Genomic DNA, 17,790 nt, shown 5'->3' on the forward strand with positions numbered 1-17,790 from the left:
CTTTGTGTTGATACATGTGGAGGTCTATGCAGAGCTGGCACCAACTACGTGAAAGTGTCTTGCCCACGTAGAGGGTGAGCTATCATGTTGGGTATTTAGACCTATTGTGGGAGAGTCTAGCAATGGTTGCATGTCAAGGGAGATCGTGGCATAGGAGAAGAGTTTTACAAGTGCCACAAAATGGAGTAGTAGGATTAGGTTTACTATCGCTATCATTGGAAAAGTGATTTTGATACCAAATTTTTAAATGCAGTGAAGGTTGTGTGTATTATGCTGCTGCCGACATCAAGGAATATGATGCAGTTGAGGAGTTCGCTTACCAGGGGCTGGAGAATTTTAATAGCCAACTTGTATTGGGATTTTGATCCCATATTGCTGGTGGGTTTGGATATAACATGGTTTAAAAACCCAAAGCTGCAACATAACAAATACAGAGCAAAGTCATCGGTGAGATTTGTTTGCCAATCTGTGAGGGCTTGGCCAATTCTTACAAAGCTACTATAAAAAATATGTGTGATGCTTGCCGAATGAATGAAGGAATATTCCAAATTCATAGTGAATATTCCCTATGGGAGCCAAGGTGTCACTACCCGATTCCTACAAAAAAAATTTCTCTACAGGGCCAATTGGCAGGAAAAAAAAATCTAAAAATTTGTAGAAATATTTTGATGGAATTGCAGAGAAAAATAAAGACTGATCTAAATAAAGAAATAGTAGATCTAAAGAATGATCATACTGGGTTTGCAAATCGGGCCTTTGGGTGCTGGTTTGCAAAAAATGTTGCCTCAAAATTGACTTTGGCCTAGGGTAGGCAAATTTACAATCGATTTTCACTTAATCGACATTTTGGATGTAATGGTGAGGTCCGTTCTGGCACTAGATACTCCCAATGACTGTGATACGCTAGATTTGGGTAGATGTGCTAAAGCAAGAATGGTCTTGAATGGCTATGTGAAGAGAAATTCTCCAAGCTTTGATACCATGTAAGAATTTGGTATAGCTTTGATACCATGTAAGAATTTGGTATATCTTTGATACCATGTAAGAATTTTCCTTAGGGAAAAATTCACCCAAGATCAAGGAACTTAAGCACAAGTGCAATAGTAGACCAAAGAGTATGATTAGAATAACAATATGTATTCAATTCAATGTGGAGGTACACTAGGAGTGCCTGTATATAAAGGCCTTTGGAATGCTTCTAGAATGCCTAGAAATCAACAACATGATAAATCATACAACCAGGCACATGTCCACCAAGTGTGGGTTATCCTCCATTAAGCACAAGAGTGAGTGTGATGATGAGAGGATAAGACAAAAAAGGTGTAGCATGCAAAATTATGTTGTAGACACCATGTGCTAAAATAGGAGTGTGAATAACAATGTTGTCTACATGACAACTCAGTTAATTATGCAAACTCCAGTGTTGTAGGCACCATGTGCTAAATTAGAGTTGCTTACTTCTATGGTGTCAACATGAAAACTCATAAAAGTATACAAACTCCTTAAGTGTCTCACTAAGAAATAATAAAATAATGCATTGACCTAAGAAAACTTAAGTAAGTGCAAATAGTGAATACGTATTTACACCAACACCCCCCATAGTGAATGATCTCCTAATGATGAGTGCTTGAAGACAAAAATGAATCTAATGCCTACAAATAACATTTATCCCTTTAGGAAGAAGATACATCAAATACATATGCAATTAGGCTTCCCATTGTGGATAGGAAGATAAAAAGGGAATCCACATGAAGTATGTTGTCTCCGAAGTCTGAAGATATGTCATGTTGTTCTTGAATACTGAAGATGTCATGAACCATCCAAGATCAAGTCCAATAGAAGAAGGTGATAGACAAGGAACCAATGGAAACTACTCCATACAGGAATGTTGATCAAACTACAAAGACCAAGATGCCTCCTCAAAAGAAGTAGGAAGAGAAACAAAGAAGCCCACCCCCAAATGTAGAATCTACACCCATGAAATATGCTCCTAGATAAATGTAGAAGTTGCACCATGAAAACTAAATGATATTTCTCCCTTGGAGAAGAAATGGTGGCATGGGTGTACAAAAGAATCCTCCCCAATCAATAAGAAGAACTCTCAAAATGTAACTTGTCTCTAGAAACTGCATAGGAATCTACAACACATGAGTACGATCAACCATGCAATCTAACATCTCGAGTGAAGTTTCAGATTCATGTAAAGCAATTTCCAAAGACTAAAATGCATTCTCTAAAGTGAAAGGGATCTCCTATAAATGTTGTAAGAAAGTATCCACAATCATGCCAAACTTGAAAGAAAGATCAAGTGGAGAATCATGAGGGTTAGAGTGTTCCCTTGCAACAACTAAAGAAATATCATCCTTAATAAAGAGAAGATGTATATCATCAATAGTTTCTCTTGTATCCTCAATGTAGGACTCCACAAAAAATCTTGCAATGTCTATCAAGAAGTCATCCCAAGGAATTGAGTTTGGAAGACAATGAATATCTTGTTCCACTGAATTATGTGAATCCATGAGTGTGTGAATACAAGCATCATCAAGAGAAATAGTAGATGCAATATCAATAGGAGAATTAGGAGTTGCAATTGGAGGTAAAAGATATTTTGACAATGAAGAAACATGTGGATGACCATACGTCTCCGAAAGATAGATCCAAATATCATAAAAAAAAGTTGACTTCATGTCATCAAGTGAATCCATAATCTCCATAGCCATATGTAGAAAGAGTGCCTGACAATTAATTGTAATATTGTATGACTAATAAAGATAAGACACAAGATCTCTCAAGAATCTAACAAATTGCAAGTGCCAAAATAGGCCAAAAAATGACCAAATCTTGAAAGTACTATCTCTACTCAAAACTACTCCAAACTAATACTAGATCTGGAAAGTAGACAAAAAATCATGCACATTAAAAAAAATAGCACCAGAATATGTTTCCATATGAGCTCGAATGAAGCCTCTAAAGTTGTAAAAACTTGGATTGGCAATTTTCAGCAAAATTTAGGAGCATAGATCACAAACAACCTACACCAATGCGTAGAACACAAAATTCTCCCCCAAAATTAAAAAAAAAAGAATTCTTGAAAAAAGGAGTTTGTATGAGGGAGATATCATTGTTTGAAAATCACCTCTGCAATTGTTTTTCCTGAACCACCATCATCACACCTCCAAAAATCAAAGGACTCTAGATTTCAGCTTAGATGTCCAATTTTGATGACACAAAAGTTGATTTAGGGGTTTTTTGACCTTCTGAATGTGATACCAATAGCTAATTTGCACCAGTAAGCTCCAATCTTGACACTAGTACATTTGGGCAAATATGTGACCATGTGACTAAAAGTTTTAGTCACACACTAAAAATTTTAGTCACCTACCTAAAATTAATCATATTCCACTATTTCTTTGCAATTTACAACTATAGGTGACTAAATAAGTGACTAATTTGGTCACCGGGTAAAAATCACAAGATTGACCAAATATAAATTACTAAATAAACTACCAAATACATGACTAAATAAGTGACTACATAATTACTCACCTAAACAAAAACAACTACCAAATAAATGACTTGATAATTAGTCATTAATAATCAGGCATTTGTACTTCCCCTTTTCACTTTCTCTAAGGTTTATTTATTAATGGATTAGGTAAATTTTTTCTTTTCATAACTCATTCATGGCCCTTGGACCTTCTCTTTCTCAACCTAATCATTGTTTCACTTTGCATATTTCAGGATACAAGATACTTTGTTAAATGACTTGGGATATTTTATTCACCATTTTGGGCTCTTCAATCAATATTGCAAGCACTTTCAATTTTCCTCTAAGAGGCATATGAATAAATGGGTGGATTAATTTTTTTTTTCTTAATTTAGTTCTTTTCTATTTATATTACTCATTTGGATTCTCAATTGCTTATTCTAATATTCATAATTAAAAGAATTAATAATTTATAACTAGTAGTTAAAAACATAGAGAAACCGATTAACAATTTATTGCCAACTAAAAATATACATAACATGTAAATGTTATTTTTCATAAAGTCCCTTTGATTAAGTGGATATGCATATTATATAGGTTTTCTCTATAAAAGGCCTATTATGAAGTCTTTATGACAACTCTTTTTGTAAACATTCATCCTTCCTAGAGCTAATTGCAGGTGTCGACAACTAATCTCCACGATTGCGCTAATCAAGTCCCTTTCTATTACTCTTTGTTTATAATCTTTTAAACCTAACCATTTACAATAAGTATTAAATTGTGGATGTACATTCTAATAAGTACCAAGACAATATATGCATATATGGAAAAATATCACATAATACTATTCCATCCTAATTGACTCTATTCCCTAAAGGGGAAAAAACATATTATTTTGGTCATAAAATAGGAGTGTAGTTGGTAGGTGGTACATGTAGCTGGGATTAGACACACTTGCATACACAAGGAAATTTTTTCTTAAACTTGAAAAAGTTAAGTCCTTGTCCTTGATTTATAGTAGAAATGGTTTGACTAAGTAAGAATCCATTATGGTTCCCTTTTTATCAACAACAAATTCAAATTATAATTTAAATATTTAATTTGACCAAATTTTATAAATTAATAATAGATTGAATATGTAAATTGATCAAATTTTATAAATTCATAATGGATTGAATATTTAAATTGATCAAATTTTATAAATTAATAATTGATTGAATATTTAAAATTTTAAGGTTTAGTTTATCAAACATTAATATTTATTTTTTAAAATGAAATAATAAAATAAAACTTTTTTTTTATAGGTAAACGAGTGAAGCCTAGGTTATTTATTATTATTAACATTAATCATTATTATGTGTTAATTGCGAGTAGATTCAAACCCAAGACCTCCTCGATGAGAGGCTTGCAATTTACTGATGCGTTGTAGGCTCTTGCCTAAAATAACACTTAGATTATATTTTAATATTGCAATTAAAGTTTTACTCTTAAATCAAATTAGCTTAGAAAGTTAAAGATCCATTTGAAGGGGTCACACTAAGTCTGAGTAAAATTTAGATCTCTCAAGTTGTGTAGTTATAAGGTTTTAAGCCTTGCATTATAACACTCTGCGTTATAACTATTTTTTCAGAATTTCTTATTCACAAAAAATCATACAAAATTACCTAAATTAGTTGAACTCTTTCAAAGTGATTTTTTCATAATTATATTTTCCATAGCATGTAAAATTATGATATTGCTATTAGAGTTTAACTGCATAGAAATTGAGTAAAACCTATTGATTTAAATTTTAGAAAAAGTCAAAAACCTTTTACTTTTTGTATTGATTTATATTGTAAATAATATTTAAAGAAGTAAAAGAATTTATTTATATTTATAAATAAAACTCCAATTAATTGGAAGAGCTTTTTAATTTATTAATTTAATTTTTGAAGGAAATCCTTCTCATTCACTTTTAATAAAAATCCAACTGAGACTCCACGTTTCAATTCTCCGTTGTTGGAAGGAAAGCTTTAACTCAAGACCTTCCATGACGCTAACTGCGCTTAAAGATGAGTTGAAGTGAAATAAGCCCCGTGAGAAGAAATAAAACATCAGATTCAATGGCAAATGGTTTCCAAAAGGTTAAAAATTGAGTCTTAACAGTGTTTGTTACCTTTGACAGACAAAAACTTGCTTTTAAAGAAGATCCACAAAGAGTGGTTTGAGAGAAGTCATCCCTGAATGCAAGATGTAGATAACAAGTTTCAGCGCAAATATGAAAAAGGAAGCTCCATATTTCTCAGTAAAGCAACCATAAGAGTAGAGGAAAGGGCACTAAATGAGAAAAAAATCAGCATATTAAGGTAGGGCATCATACATTTTGCATGTTCCATTTCCCTCTTTCAAGACTTGCAAGGAAAAGTCATCAAAACATGATATGCTTACTTTATCTTGATGGATTCAACCATTTTTTTTTTCATTAGTTTCTTAATTACTTATTCTTAGTATATATCATTGTTCATATTCTATTGCTTCTGTGTGTTTCCTAATCAATTCATTATGATAAGTTACTCCTTTTTTGTATGAATCTTGATCTTTGTAACCGCTGGTTTTATACTTTAATAAACAATTTATTGCTTATATTTCCCTCTAGATATGTATGGAGTCAACACTTACCTTTTGGGCTATGGTAACCGTTCAACATTAAGGTTAATACATATTAGGGACCATTACAAAAACTTTCTTCTATGTTTGATCAGTTGGAGTGACACTACAATTGACAAGACATGATCAAATAATTCTTTCCAATCTTCACAACTCAATAATTCATTATGGATGTAAAAACTACTAAAATAAACTTCCACTTCAAATTTATGTCTGGTTTTCTAAAATTTAATGCTGAGAACACAAATTTCTTTAAGACATCTTAGCTCATCCAAATTGATATACAATAATTACGGATGAAAAGTTTATCTTGGTACTACAAATAAATGATTAAATTTATGTAGGCAAACACCCAAAAAAATATGTCTAAAGAATACAGAATTAAACATACTTTGAAGAAACGTTTGATTTCACCATCCACAACAACACACTTTCTAGACTATACCAATTTCAAGGGATTTTTGTTTTAAAATATCAAGTTCAAATTTGCAAATCCATTTTGAGTACTAATCTATTGCCCGTGTCTTTAGGGAATCCTATTGGCTTGCAGATCATATAGTCTTCACTTGGATCACCTTCTAAAAATTTACACAGGATATACTTAAAAATTGCATAAAGATCCTTCCCATTGCTAATATTTAAAATAAACACTGTCTGCTCATCAAAACACTCTACCTCTTCACCAATTTCAAAACATTTACTACTTATGTCTTGTATGCATTTGCATCTGCATCTGTATCTCACTACACATTTTATACTCTTTGCTAATCCTTCGAAAAAAAATCAAACCTCAACTCCTTCCAAATAACATTTTCAAGCATCCTTTTGCATTTTAATATGTTCTTGAACTACTCAAAGGACTTCTCCATATACCAAACAAACAACATTCAACTTGCAAATATGGATTGTACTTTCTACAATCCATGGGTTTTAAATACTGACTATTCTACACGTAGAGGCATTATTGATATGATAAACTCTTACCAAATTTGTGCTGAGCTCATATAGCCGAGGTTGATGTAAAAACACTATGAAGTGAGTATAAGCTTGATTTTTGGTATATTTTGCATCAAGCTAGACATTTTTTGTATCCGGAGTAACATCAATTTCATTACATAAATAGAAAGGTGGACAAAACATTGTTTTCAAACTAGAGGAAGAGGCTAAAGATGCTAGGGATTGAAACCACTATGTAGTTTAGCATAATTTTGATTTATGATATTTTTTTCAACGGCAAGACATTTTTAATATTCAGAGTAACATCAATCTCATCATTACCCATTTGTATGCCTGTGCAATTTGACATTGAAGGAAAAATGAGTACTAAACTATTAGACACACTTACAATTAATCAGTAAACCATCTGAAATCTCCACTATATCAGCATCTTTCCCCATCCAAATTGTCCTCAATTAATGATGCAGAGGTAAGAGAGGAGATGACAATTTGCTAAGGATGCTCAGTAACAAGGTTTCATGAACAAGGCTTCACTAGTCAACTTTAGACACATCCAACTGTTTCAAAATTTAGTTTTAAACCACCAAGAGGTAATCAAAGAATAAAATTGGTTATAAGACTGTCAATGAAAAACTCAAAGACTCCTATATTTAAGGTTCAGAGTTACAAGACTAAACTACCTACTTTTACAACTTCTTTTCCATGCACCTCAACACCCATTAAGGCTCCAATGTACCAAAACATGATTGTTTCTTTCTTAACCCAAACCAATTGGAGATTCCTTCTATTTGAGCCTCAACATAGCCATGGACACCACTGCCCCAATCCCAAGTGATCCCCTTAGGATACTTTCTTTACAAACTCACTTTATTTATTAGCCCTTCTTAAAGGGTACTTTGGACTTTACTTTCAATGTATTGAGACCAAACCAACCACAATTTTAGATACCCTTTATTTGGTTATTTACATACCCCAAGGTGAGGGTTGTACTAATCATCTGCTGAGGGAAATTGAATTGTTTCATTTTGGCCAACTAGGTGATTGGGCATAATTTGAAAAGCAACCACTACCAAATTTGACTCTCCAACCCAACCAACAGGTGTATTATGACTCCAGTCCACCAATTTAAAAGGAATTTCACACCAAACCCCACTAACCTTGCTCCACACTAAAATCACTTCTTCCACTTCATACCTGGACTGAACTGTCACATACAAGATGCTCGAAATTTTTATTGAGTTTTTCTTCCTCCAATCACTTGACCATGATCTACTATCATGAAAAACATAAAATACACTCCTAACCCCTTCATGCCACTGAGGATGGGAATTTTTCAATAGTGGAATAATGAGGAAAAGAGCATTTTGTCTAAAAACCCTAGGTACTTAGTGTTAGAAACCTAGTTTCGATAAAATGCTTGGTTCTCTCAATGTACTTGATGAAAAATCTTCAAACCACCATAAAATTAAAGCTAAGATAGGGAAATTTCACAATGTGACCTTCAGCCCCATAACCATCTGTACAGAGCTGTATAATGTGAGAGTTATCCAAAATTTTGTCAAAAAATAGTGAAATCAAAGGCAGAATGATTCTATTACTTCACCAAATTGTCAACCAACTGTATAGAGGAGTTGAAGTGGCTTATATAATCCTTTTATAACATTCCCCAACTGATCCCAACTAATATTTGAATTAGTTGGTTGTTTGGAGGACAAAATGACTAAGTCAGTGTTAAAATATTATAAAGTTGCTTTAGCAACAATGTGAAAATTTTACAATTTATACAACTATACCTTAGAAACCTATTCATATGTCTTTTGTTTGATACAAATGAACCTTAAGTAGTCATCAAAGTCACAAATTGAACCTCTAAAAATGAAATACTACTAGCTGAACCTGGTAATAGACCAATATCTTACTAACTCCATTCATTCTGAATTCACAATCAGCTGATAAAAGATTAATCTCTGCTCACAAGTTGAATCGAGACATATCAGGCATAAGCACTTCATAAAAAGGTTTTAAACATTGACTTTTGCATGAAGGAAAATGAGGGTTTTCACAACTTAAACTTGCCAAAGTTACTCTAACATAGACTATGACCTGCACTAAAAATGTTCATCTCGCACCATTGATGTTTGAGTAAGATGTTGTCAGGAGGTTTTGATTACAAAAAACACAAAACATAACATTATATTCATTCAAGGGAGTAGATAAGAAAGATCAATAAGGAACAACTCCTACACTTTATTGAGCTAAAAGGAACTTGTTGCTACAATACTCAGAAAAATAAGTTACAATGCATTTCTCTTCTGCATGCAAAAGAGAGAAGAAAGAACTAAAAAAGAAAGAGACCCCTGCTACCCTTTTTATGGTGAAAATGCTTACAATTAGGCCCCTAATTATCTCCTTCTCAATAATCTATCATCTCCCCTGATTTTTGTTTGTAGGTGCAACCGGAAAAGGGAAACTTGCCTTTAGAAAATCTGACTAAATCAGAAAAATATGACTCTGTCCCTACAAAGAAGGAGCTAACTCTACCACACCCATAACCTATTATTGAGATTTCAAATTATAACTGTGACCCACCTTTGAAAATGGAAAAAGTCTCTAGCACTGATCTACACAGGCACAAATTCAGGCTCCATCCATGATGATATGAAATTTGAAATTCAAAAGATCGTTAAGTTTGATGCCAACCTGTTCACTACTACTGAAATGGTAAAAGATTGAATTCAACTCATGGAAATGCTCCATAGAAAAAGGATTTTGCAATCCCCTCATTTGAAGAAAGTCCACCATAGTAGAACTCTATCTTTTTGATGTTTTCCCAAGAATGTAGTAAGAACATACTTACCTACAATTATCACCTGTTTTCAACTTCGACATATATCACTCTCTCTCAATGGCACATATCACTGTCATGATACATATTACTGTCATTAGCATTTTTGAAGTTGTGCCCTCATCCTCATTTTTACTAATATATTTGACTTTTCGACGAATTTGATCATATTGTCACATTAGATCAAAGTAACAAGAATCGGAATCGGCAAAGACAAAATCGAATCGTGAATTGTCCATGAATCGGCCACTAATCAACAAATTTAGAAAACCTTTAAAATTTAGAGATTTTAATAATTTAAAACTTATTTCTTACACCCTTTATTGAATATAACTTAAACACACTATAACATCTTCAAATAGAAGTTAACATACATAAACATGGAACATAAATGATAAATCCATCACATACGTAACTATATTACATGTAAAATGTAAATTGTAGGCTGTAGCTGAAGTAAATAGAAATCATAGGATCATAATGATTCAAATCATAGAATGTATGTGAGATGAAGATCCATAAGACATCAAATCATAAATGTATGTAAGAATCTAAGATGAAGATCCATGAAACATATGTATATAAGATGGAGATCCATGAAGATCCATGATGCTAACAATTAGAAGACCCTTTAGGGTTAAAACAAAAAGGGAAGGCAAAAAAAATATTTTTTAAAATGTGTTTTTATTAAAAAATGTCTTCAATTTTGGCTGCCTGCACTGATTCATCAAGCCCATTCATGCGATTTTTTGCATGAATTGCATGAATAGGTGATTCATGTGATTCATGACAAAAAATTGGTGATTTGATTCACCGTCTCCAAAAACATCACTAGGCATGAATCAAATTACCAAACTGGCAATTCTGGCGATTTTAGGGCGATTCTCAAAACTATGAGATGTACACACATAAACTGACCGGACCAGAGTATTTCATTCAAATAACTCATTTAATGATTACAAATACTGCTTCTTTAGATAATTGCTGACAACAAAGATACAGTGATCATAAATATATTCAAAATGAAAAAATATTTAAAAGGCTGAAATGGCTAAATGCTAAAATTTTTGAACAATCTTGAAACTGTTTAACTTAAAGTGCATATGTAACCTCTATGTGAATCTGCCTTTAAGAGTCTTCTTTTAGTTCCATTTATGTCCCATAGGAAGGAGCAAGATAAATCTTTATTTTTTCCGAAGAATTCACTTGATCTTCCTTAAGACTTTCTTATGGGTTCCTCCAATATAGCTTGTATAAAAGCCCTGCCTAGCCAAGCGCATCAGGAGTCAAGTCACCAATAGAATTAACAACCTCATCACCACAAGAAAGCACTAGTTTCTTCATTAAAATAAACAAAATTCCTGTTAGAGTCATCTCTTCAGCTTTCCTCAATTTCACATAAGCATCCTTACAATTAGTGATTTCATATGTTTGGTGTACCCCACAAAAATAGTCTTGTTCTTCACTAAGCTTTGACATCATGGCCACTTTCTTGCAGTGCTTTGGCCATTTGTGCTATATCAACTTATAGACAATATTGGCTTTTGTTACAAGATAGAGTTGTTGTTGCACCAAAAGATTGACCTATTAATGCTCGATACAACCACTAGACTTATAGAACACAGGAGGCGGTTAAGCCATGTCATGAATTTCGAAGGGAAACATTGGTGGTTAGTCCAACAATCCCCCCCTCAACATTACCCAAGGAGATTCAAACCTTTGACCAAGCTTTGATACCACTTGCTACAAGATAGAGTTGCCGTTGCACCAAAAGATCGACCTATTAATGCCCGATACAACCACTAGACTTATAGAACACAGGAGGCGGTCAAGCCATGTCACAAATCTTGAAGGTGAACATTGGCGGTTAGTCCAACAACTTTAGAACCTCCATTTCTATCATTACACATGCTAACAATTTTGTTTCCTGGTTGAAAACCTTGCACTCATGGTCCCACTTTGGCAACGTCTCTGGCAACGTCGGATGTTTTCACAGTCCCATATTGAGCCTCTACCTCTGATGGTGGTTGACCCTATAGATTAAGCAATTACCATTTGTTTTGATGTCCAGATGCTTCAGTGCATCATAATCAGTTGATCTTTTGATATTTGTAGCACTAAGTTTACCATTTGAGCTTTAAGCGGTGTCAACTATTGCTAGAAAAATTGGTATAAACTATTCACATTTTTTATATGCTTCATTGTATTAATATGATTTTCCAAAGAGAGTAGGCAAAAAAACACTTCTTGGTTTCTTCAAAAATTTTGTATTTTGGAAGTTATGTAGTGATCTATTTTCTTAGGGTGTCCTTTTGTTATAGAGTATCTTTTATCAGTTCATTCATCAAACTCCTGGATTGATCCGACAATGGTTTTAAATTTATAATCACAGTTGAAAATATCATTTAAAATTGGAAAAATGAACTATACCTTCCTCCCCTTATTTAACACCTCTTTTAGGAAAAAGTCAAGATTTTTACACAAGCCTAACTTATTTAATAAAAGAATGCATCCAATTCATTAATTTTGCTAGCTGTTTTGTTCTATTCTTTGTCTTTTATTAGGAAAAATCTCTATTTCTATTCATTTTAGGAAAAATATAGAAATTTATATCTCAAGATTTAGTTTTCTATACTGTAAAGTCCTTTATGTAAACTGGACTTCAGACTTATTGGTGTTCCAATATATGTGAGATAATTTGTGCTAAAGCTTTAAAAGGTCCCTTTACAAAAAATGAAAACCTAGATATTTCCCACTTAGAGACAGTTAAAAATATACATTATGTAATAAAAGCAGTTGAAACTAAATGAGAACAGATAATAGCCATAAGACAATGATTATTTTTAAGGAGTAAATCTTGAAGCATGATAGGTAATGGACAAAGATGGGTAAATCTTTCAAGTTTGCAACTTTGCAATTGTCAGCAATCAATCTTCATGACAACACTGTAGTGTGCTATATAAATCATGAATTTTAGGCTCTAGCTAATGAGAAAAATACATAATTCAAAATTGGTCACCACTTCTTTACATTGTTATATGTCCTTTACTTTTGGTCTGACTCAATGCAATTACGATGCTTTCAAATTTACAAAACATCAATTGTTTCTCTCTTTTCTCAACAAAAATTTTCAGTATATTTAGGATTCCTACAGTTTAATACAGAGAATTGAAAATATCTCTCTTTGGTTTGCTGAGATATTCATGAGAATGATATTTTCTTTTATGGGTGGAGCTTCCCTTACTGATGCATCAACCTTTCTATAGTGGTAGTCAAGTGACACTTCAATTTCTTTGTAATGAATTTTCATTTTTTTTCAATTTCTCAATGAGCTGCAGAGCTCTACAATGCTTTGAAACTAATTGTTAATTATTTGGAACCTATGATTGAAATGCTTTATGATGTTCCCACTGACCTGATATAACAATCATGAAACAAGTCTTAACTGATTGGTTTAATTATGCATTAAGGGAAAAAAGGTTACTGGGGCAATCAGTTTTCGTGAACTTCCTCATGCGTTTTTTACGCAATTCACCAGGTGGTCTAGGCCCGGTGGTGAATAGAGGGAGAATAGGGTACACACTTAAAAACAATCTAATCTATTATGTAGAAGTGATTTATTAATGATGGATCACATGAACCAGATTATTGAGAAAAAGTTGTACTGTCTTATAGCTGATCAACATGACAGTATTTCACAACTTCTTTACTATCCCACAAAATGGTGAGCATGTCAATTGAAGCAGTTAGATAATGCCTCCTATCTCAAATAGAAGGTCATACTTGAACAAAATCTCATCTGTTATATAGAAGTGATTTATTAATGATGGATCACTTGAATCAAGTTATTGAGATAAAGTGATAATGTCTTATAACTGATCTACAAAACAATATTATACTTTACTGCAACAACTTTTCAATCACCCAAAATGGTGAATATGTCAATTGAAGCTACAAGATAATTCCCGTCACATAATAGGTTGTCTACACTAATATACAAGTGAGAAGTTGACGGATCAGCTTGGTTATTAGGAGTGAAACCTATAGCTCTTTGATGGTTCATATTACATGTACACTCATTTTTTGTATATACTACTGAACTAGGTTTACCATGTCAGAGTGATGTGGTAATAGTTGGGTAAATTATGGTTTTGTATGTTTGCTTTCTTTGACTTTTTCTGAAACCATGTCAAAGTTAATAACTTAATAGTGAGGATGGTATTCAACTACTATAAGATGATCAATGCCCTAGGTGCATTTGGATAAGTTTTATTTTGAAAGTCTAGGAAATTTCTAAATAACACAATATTTGTTTTGAGATCAAAGTTAATTAGGGGTATTTCAAGAATTATAAAAATTCCTTGTAGGTAAAAAATGTCTAATATTTATACAAAGTTCAAAATATTTTCTCATTTTTTAAAATCACAAAAATATGCTTCATAAAGTATCCTAGTCTTTGTGAAATCAAAATGAGCTAAATAAGTATCTAATTATTATAATTATTGTTGTTAGCATCAACATTTTTTACGATGTTCAACTAATTTGCTCAAGGCTATTGCCATTTTAAATCTCTTCACCTTTTAAAATCAAAATGCATTCCAAAGTAAGAAATAGTAGCAAGATTCAATGGTATTGGATTAATTTGCACTATATCAGAGCAATATTGAGAAGATTTTAGAGTTTACAGGATTTATTAGCTACTAAAATCTGCAATTAAGGGAAGAAATTCGATTTTAGATCTTTATAGAGATTATTGTTGTGAATTTTTGGCGCATTAGAATGGCAGCTCTTCAAAATGATCTGGATAATGTGACTGATCTTGCTCAGCATCCCGATTTGATAGTTTTCTTTGGGGAAATGCTCATTGATTTTGTTCCAATAGTCTCTGGTGTTTCTTTGGCAGAAGCACCAGCTTTTAAGAAGGCCCCAGGAGGTGCACCAACAAATGTTGTTCTAGGGATTGCTAGGCTTGGAGGTCATGTAACATTCATTGGCAAGGTTGGTGATGATGAATTTGGGCATATGTTGGTAGTCATTTTAAAGGAAAATGGTGTAAATGACAAGGGTTTTTTGTTTGATAGCCATGCTAGAACAACACTTGCATTTGTAACATTGTGAAATGATGGTGAACGAGAGTCCATGTTCTATCGTAATCAAGTGCTGATATGCTCTTGACTGAGGCCGAGCTTGATAAAGATCTGATGCAACAGGCCAAGATTTTTCATTATGGATCCATAAGTTTGATAATAGAGCCATGTAGAACAACTCATTTTGAAGCCATGAAATTGGCAAAAGAGGCAGTTGCTCTCTTATCATATGATCCTAATGTGAGAATACCATTATGGTCATCTCCTTCAGAAGCTCAAGAAGCCATTTTCAGTATCTGGGATGAGGCTGATATGATTAAGGTCAGGAAGGATGAAGAAGTAGCATTCCTTATAGATGGAGGAAACTATCAAAAAGATGCAGTAATTGAGACCCTATTATGCCTTGGACTTAAGTTACTACTTGTGACTGAGGGAGAAAAAGGTTGCAGATATTACACCAAGGACTTTCGAGGGAGAATAAATGGATTTGCAGTAGAGACAGTTGATATAACTGGTGCTGGTGTTGTATATGTTGGAGCATTTCTTACACACTTGGTCAAATATTTTTCATTGCTTGAGGATGAGAAGAGATTGAGGGATGTACTTCTACTTGCAAATGGTGCTAGTGCCGTAGCCACAACAGAAAAGGGTGCAATTCCTACACTGCCAGATAAAGTTACTGTTCTGAACCTCCTAAAGGATCATGCTTAACAGTTTCCATTTGAAGAGATTTATATTTCTTCTATTTATCTTCATTAAAATAGAAAAACTATGAGTTTAACTATATTGATTCTTACAAATAAATATGGATTTTTGTCCTCCTACAGCAATGTTTGTTTAAGATTTTTAATTTTAAACTAATAATACTATCTTTTTTCTTGTATATTTAATCATTTGCAGGCCTATTGTAATAAAATAAAAAAGAAATAGTAGCTTATTGCATAGTTGGAAAACCCACATTCAACAAATACTCATCAAGACTATAAAATGCGTCTACACAAAAAATCTAGTTAAAAACTTGCCAACTTAAAAATTTGCTTAAGTTTCATGAGAAGTGTATTGTTTTTGAAAAAATCAATGAGGAGATGCATCCATTGAGTCAATAAATTAGCACATTAAAGAAACAAACTGAGTATAGTTATATTAGTGCATTTTAAATGCAAACTAGGTACAAAATTGCATACTCGTATGGAATATTGATGTCTTATAATCTGAAAAAAAAAATCAAATTGTTTTTTTAAACTAAATGTAAATACATCAAATCACTTTACATATTTCTCTTCCCATCTATTAAAAAATAGGAGACATGGATAACTTGAAGGTCTAGTCCTAGGAGTCCACTAAGACTGCACCCGCTCGCTTGGCATGACAGGCTGTGGCTTGACCTCCATATTCAATGTAGATACTGCTAGATTATGGTTGACATTACAATTTTTAAGGGTTTATTTATATGGTTTACTGCTGTCTCAGAAAGAAAAAGAGGATTGAGATGCTGCTGAGAAGGAGAAACAGGCTTTCAAAGCTGTAGTAACTCTCTATGAGATGCATGTAGCTCATGAAGAATTATCATCACAGGCAGAGGAGCGGCTTGTGAATATATGCAGATTGGCTGAAAGTGGATCAGAAACATCACAGCCTATTGAAACGTCTAAAAAGATGATGAGGTTGTGAAAGTATTGCATGAAGAAGTGGAGAAACACATTGAAGAAATTGACTTGTGTGGTCATGCACTGAAGCTTTTTCCTGAGGCTTTCTGCAAGATCACCACACTTATTTCATTAAAACTCACCAACAATAAACTTGAGGTAAGATGCAATTTTCTATTAAAAACTCGCAGTATGTTTGCTCAACTTTTCAGCAAGGAAAATGCTTTAATTTGTTTTTGTGGGATACCAGTTATGTTGTATGTTCAATCTAAAGCAGCAACATTTTGAGTATAGTGAGACATCTCAACAATTCTGCAATAGCCACATCTGCATGAGAGTGTTATATGCCCTTAATTGTATCTTACTGCTTGTTGTTATCTTTATTCCATGATCTCACATGTGAAACTAAAGATACCATCATTATCATCCTTCCATGTTTCATGAGACACGATGACAATACAAAGTGGATGTTTGAATAACTAGATTTTTTAAATATATCTAAAGGATTTTTCAACTTCGGGTCTGAAGCATACAGAAAAATCAAAACCATATGAAATGTAAATGTTAGGTTCACATGAGACTTGGTCTGCATCAAATGTAGCCTTCCAGCATAAAAAAAAGATTAATTACAGGTTCTCTCAGCATTCTGTTAATGAGGTTGGAGCTGTCTTTAAGATATTCAAAGTAAGTGAGCTATGTTACCCAATTTGGATTTTGCACTTTGCACATTCTCTATAATCAGCATAGTCATGCTGCAGTGTTCTTAGCATTTCATTCATTTTTGGTTTCTTTCCAATTACTTGCCTGCAGTTTCTGCAAGTTATCTAGCTTTATCATGTTATAGCACTCTTGAATTATCTGTAAACAATCTTTAAAAGATTGGGTAGTGTTTCATTTTATAGATTATAAATACATTTTCATTTAAAAAACTGATGAGCAAGCTTGGTGGATGGAGTGCATGCACAGTCACTTGATTCATTGCAATTGTTAAATCTTTTTCCACAAACTAATTGCCCAAGTTGCCATCATTTATCAACTTCTGCATCAATGCGTTATGATGGATACCCCTTTGGAAGCAGGGATAGTGAAGGGGTTTATCAATTTTTTGAGTTGTAGATTAGT

General features: G+C 33.1%; 1 pseudogene; it reads left to right on the top strand.

The window, feature by feature from the left end:
- The first annotated feature begins 14,714 nt into the window (after window positions 1-14,714).
- On the top strand, window positions 14,715-15,733 carry LOC149555461 (putative fructokinase-5 pseudogene; annotated as a pseudogene).
- The last annotated feature ends 2,057 nt before the right edge of the window (window positions 15,734-17,790 follow it).

The sequence above is a fragment of the Cupressus sempervirens genome, chromosome 5 (assembly GCF_028749045.1).
Source record: "Cupressus sempervirens isolate cs-2001-9-10 chromosome 5, ASM2874904v1, whole genome shotgun sequence".
Taxonomy (NCBI): Eukaryota; Viridiplantae; Streptophyta; class Pinopsida; order Cupressales; family Cupressaceae; genus Cupressus; species Cupressus sempervirens.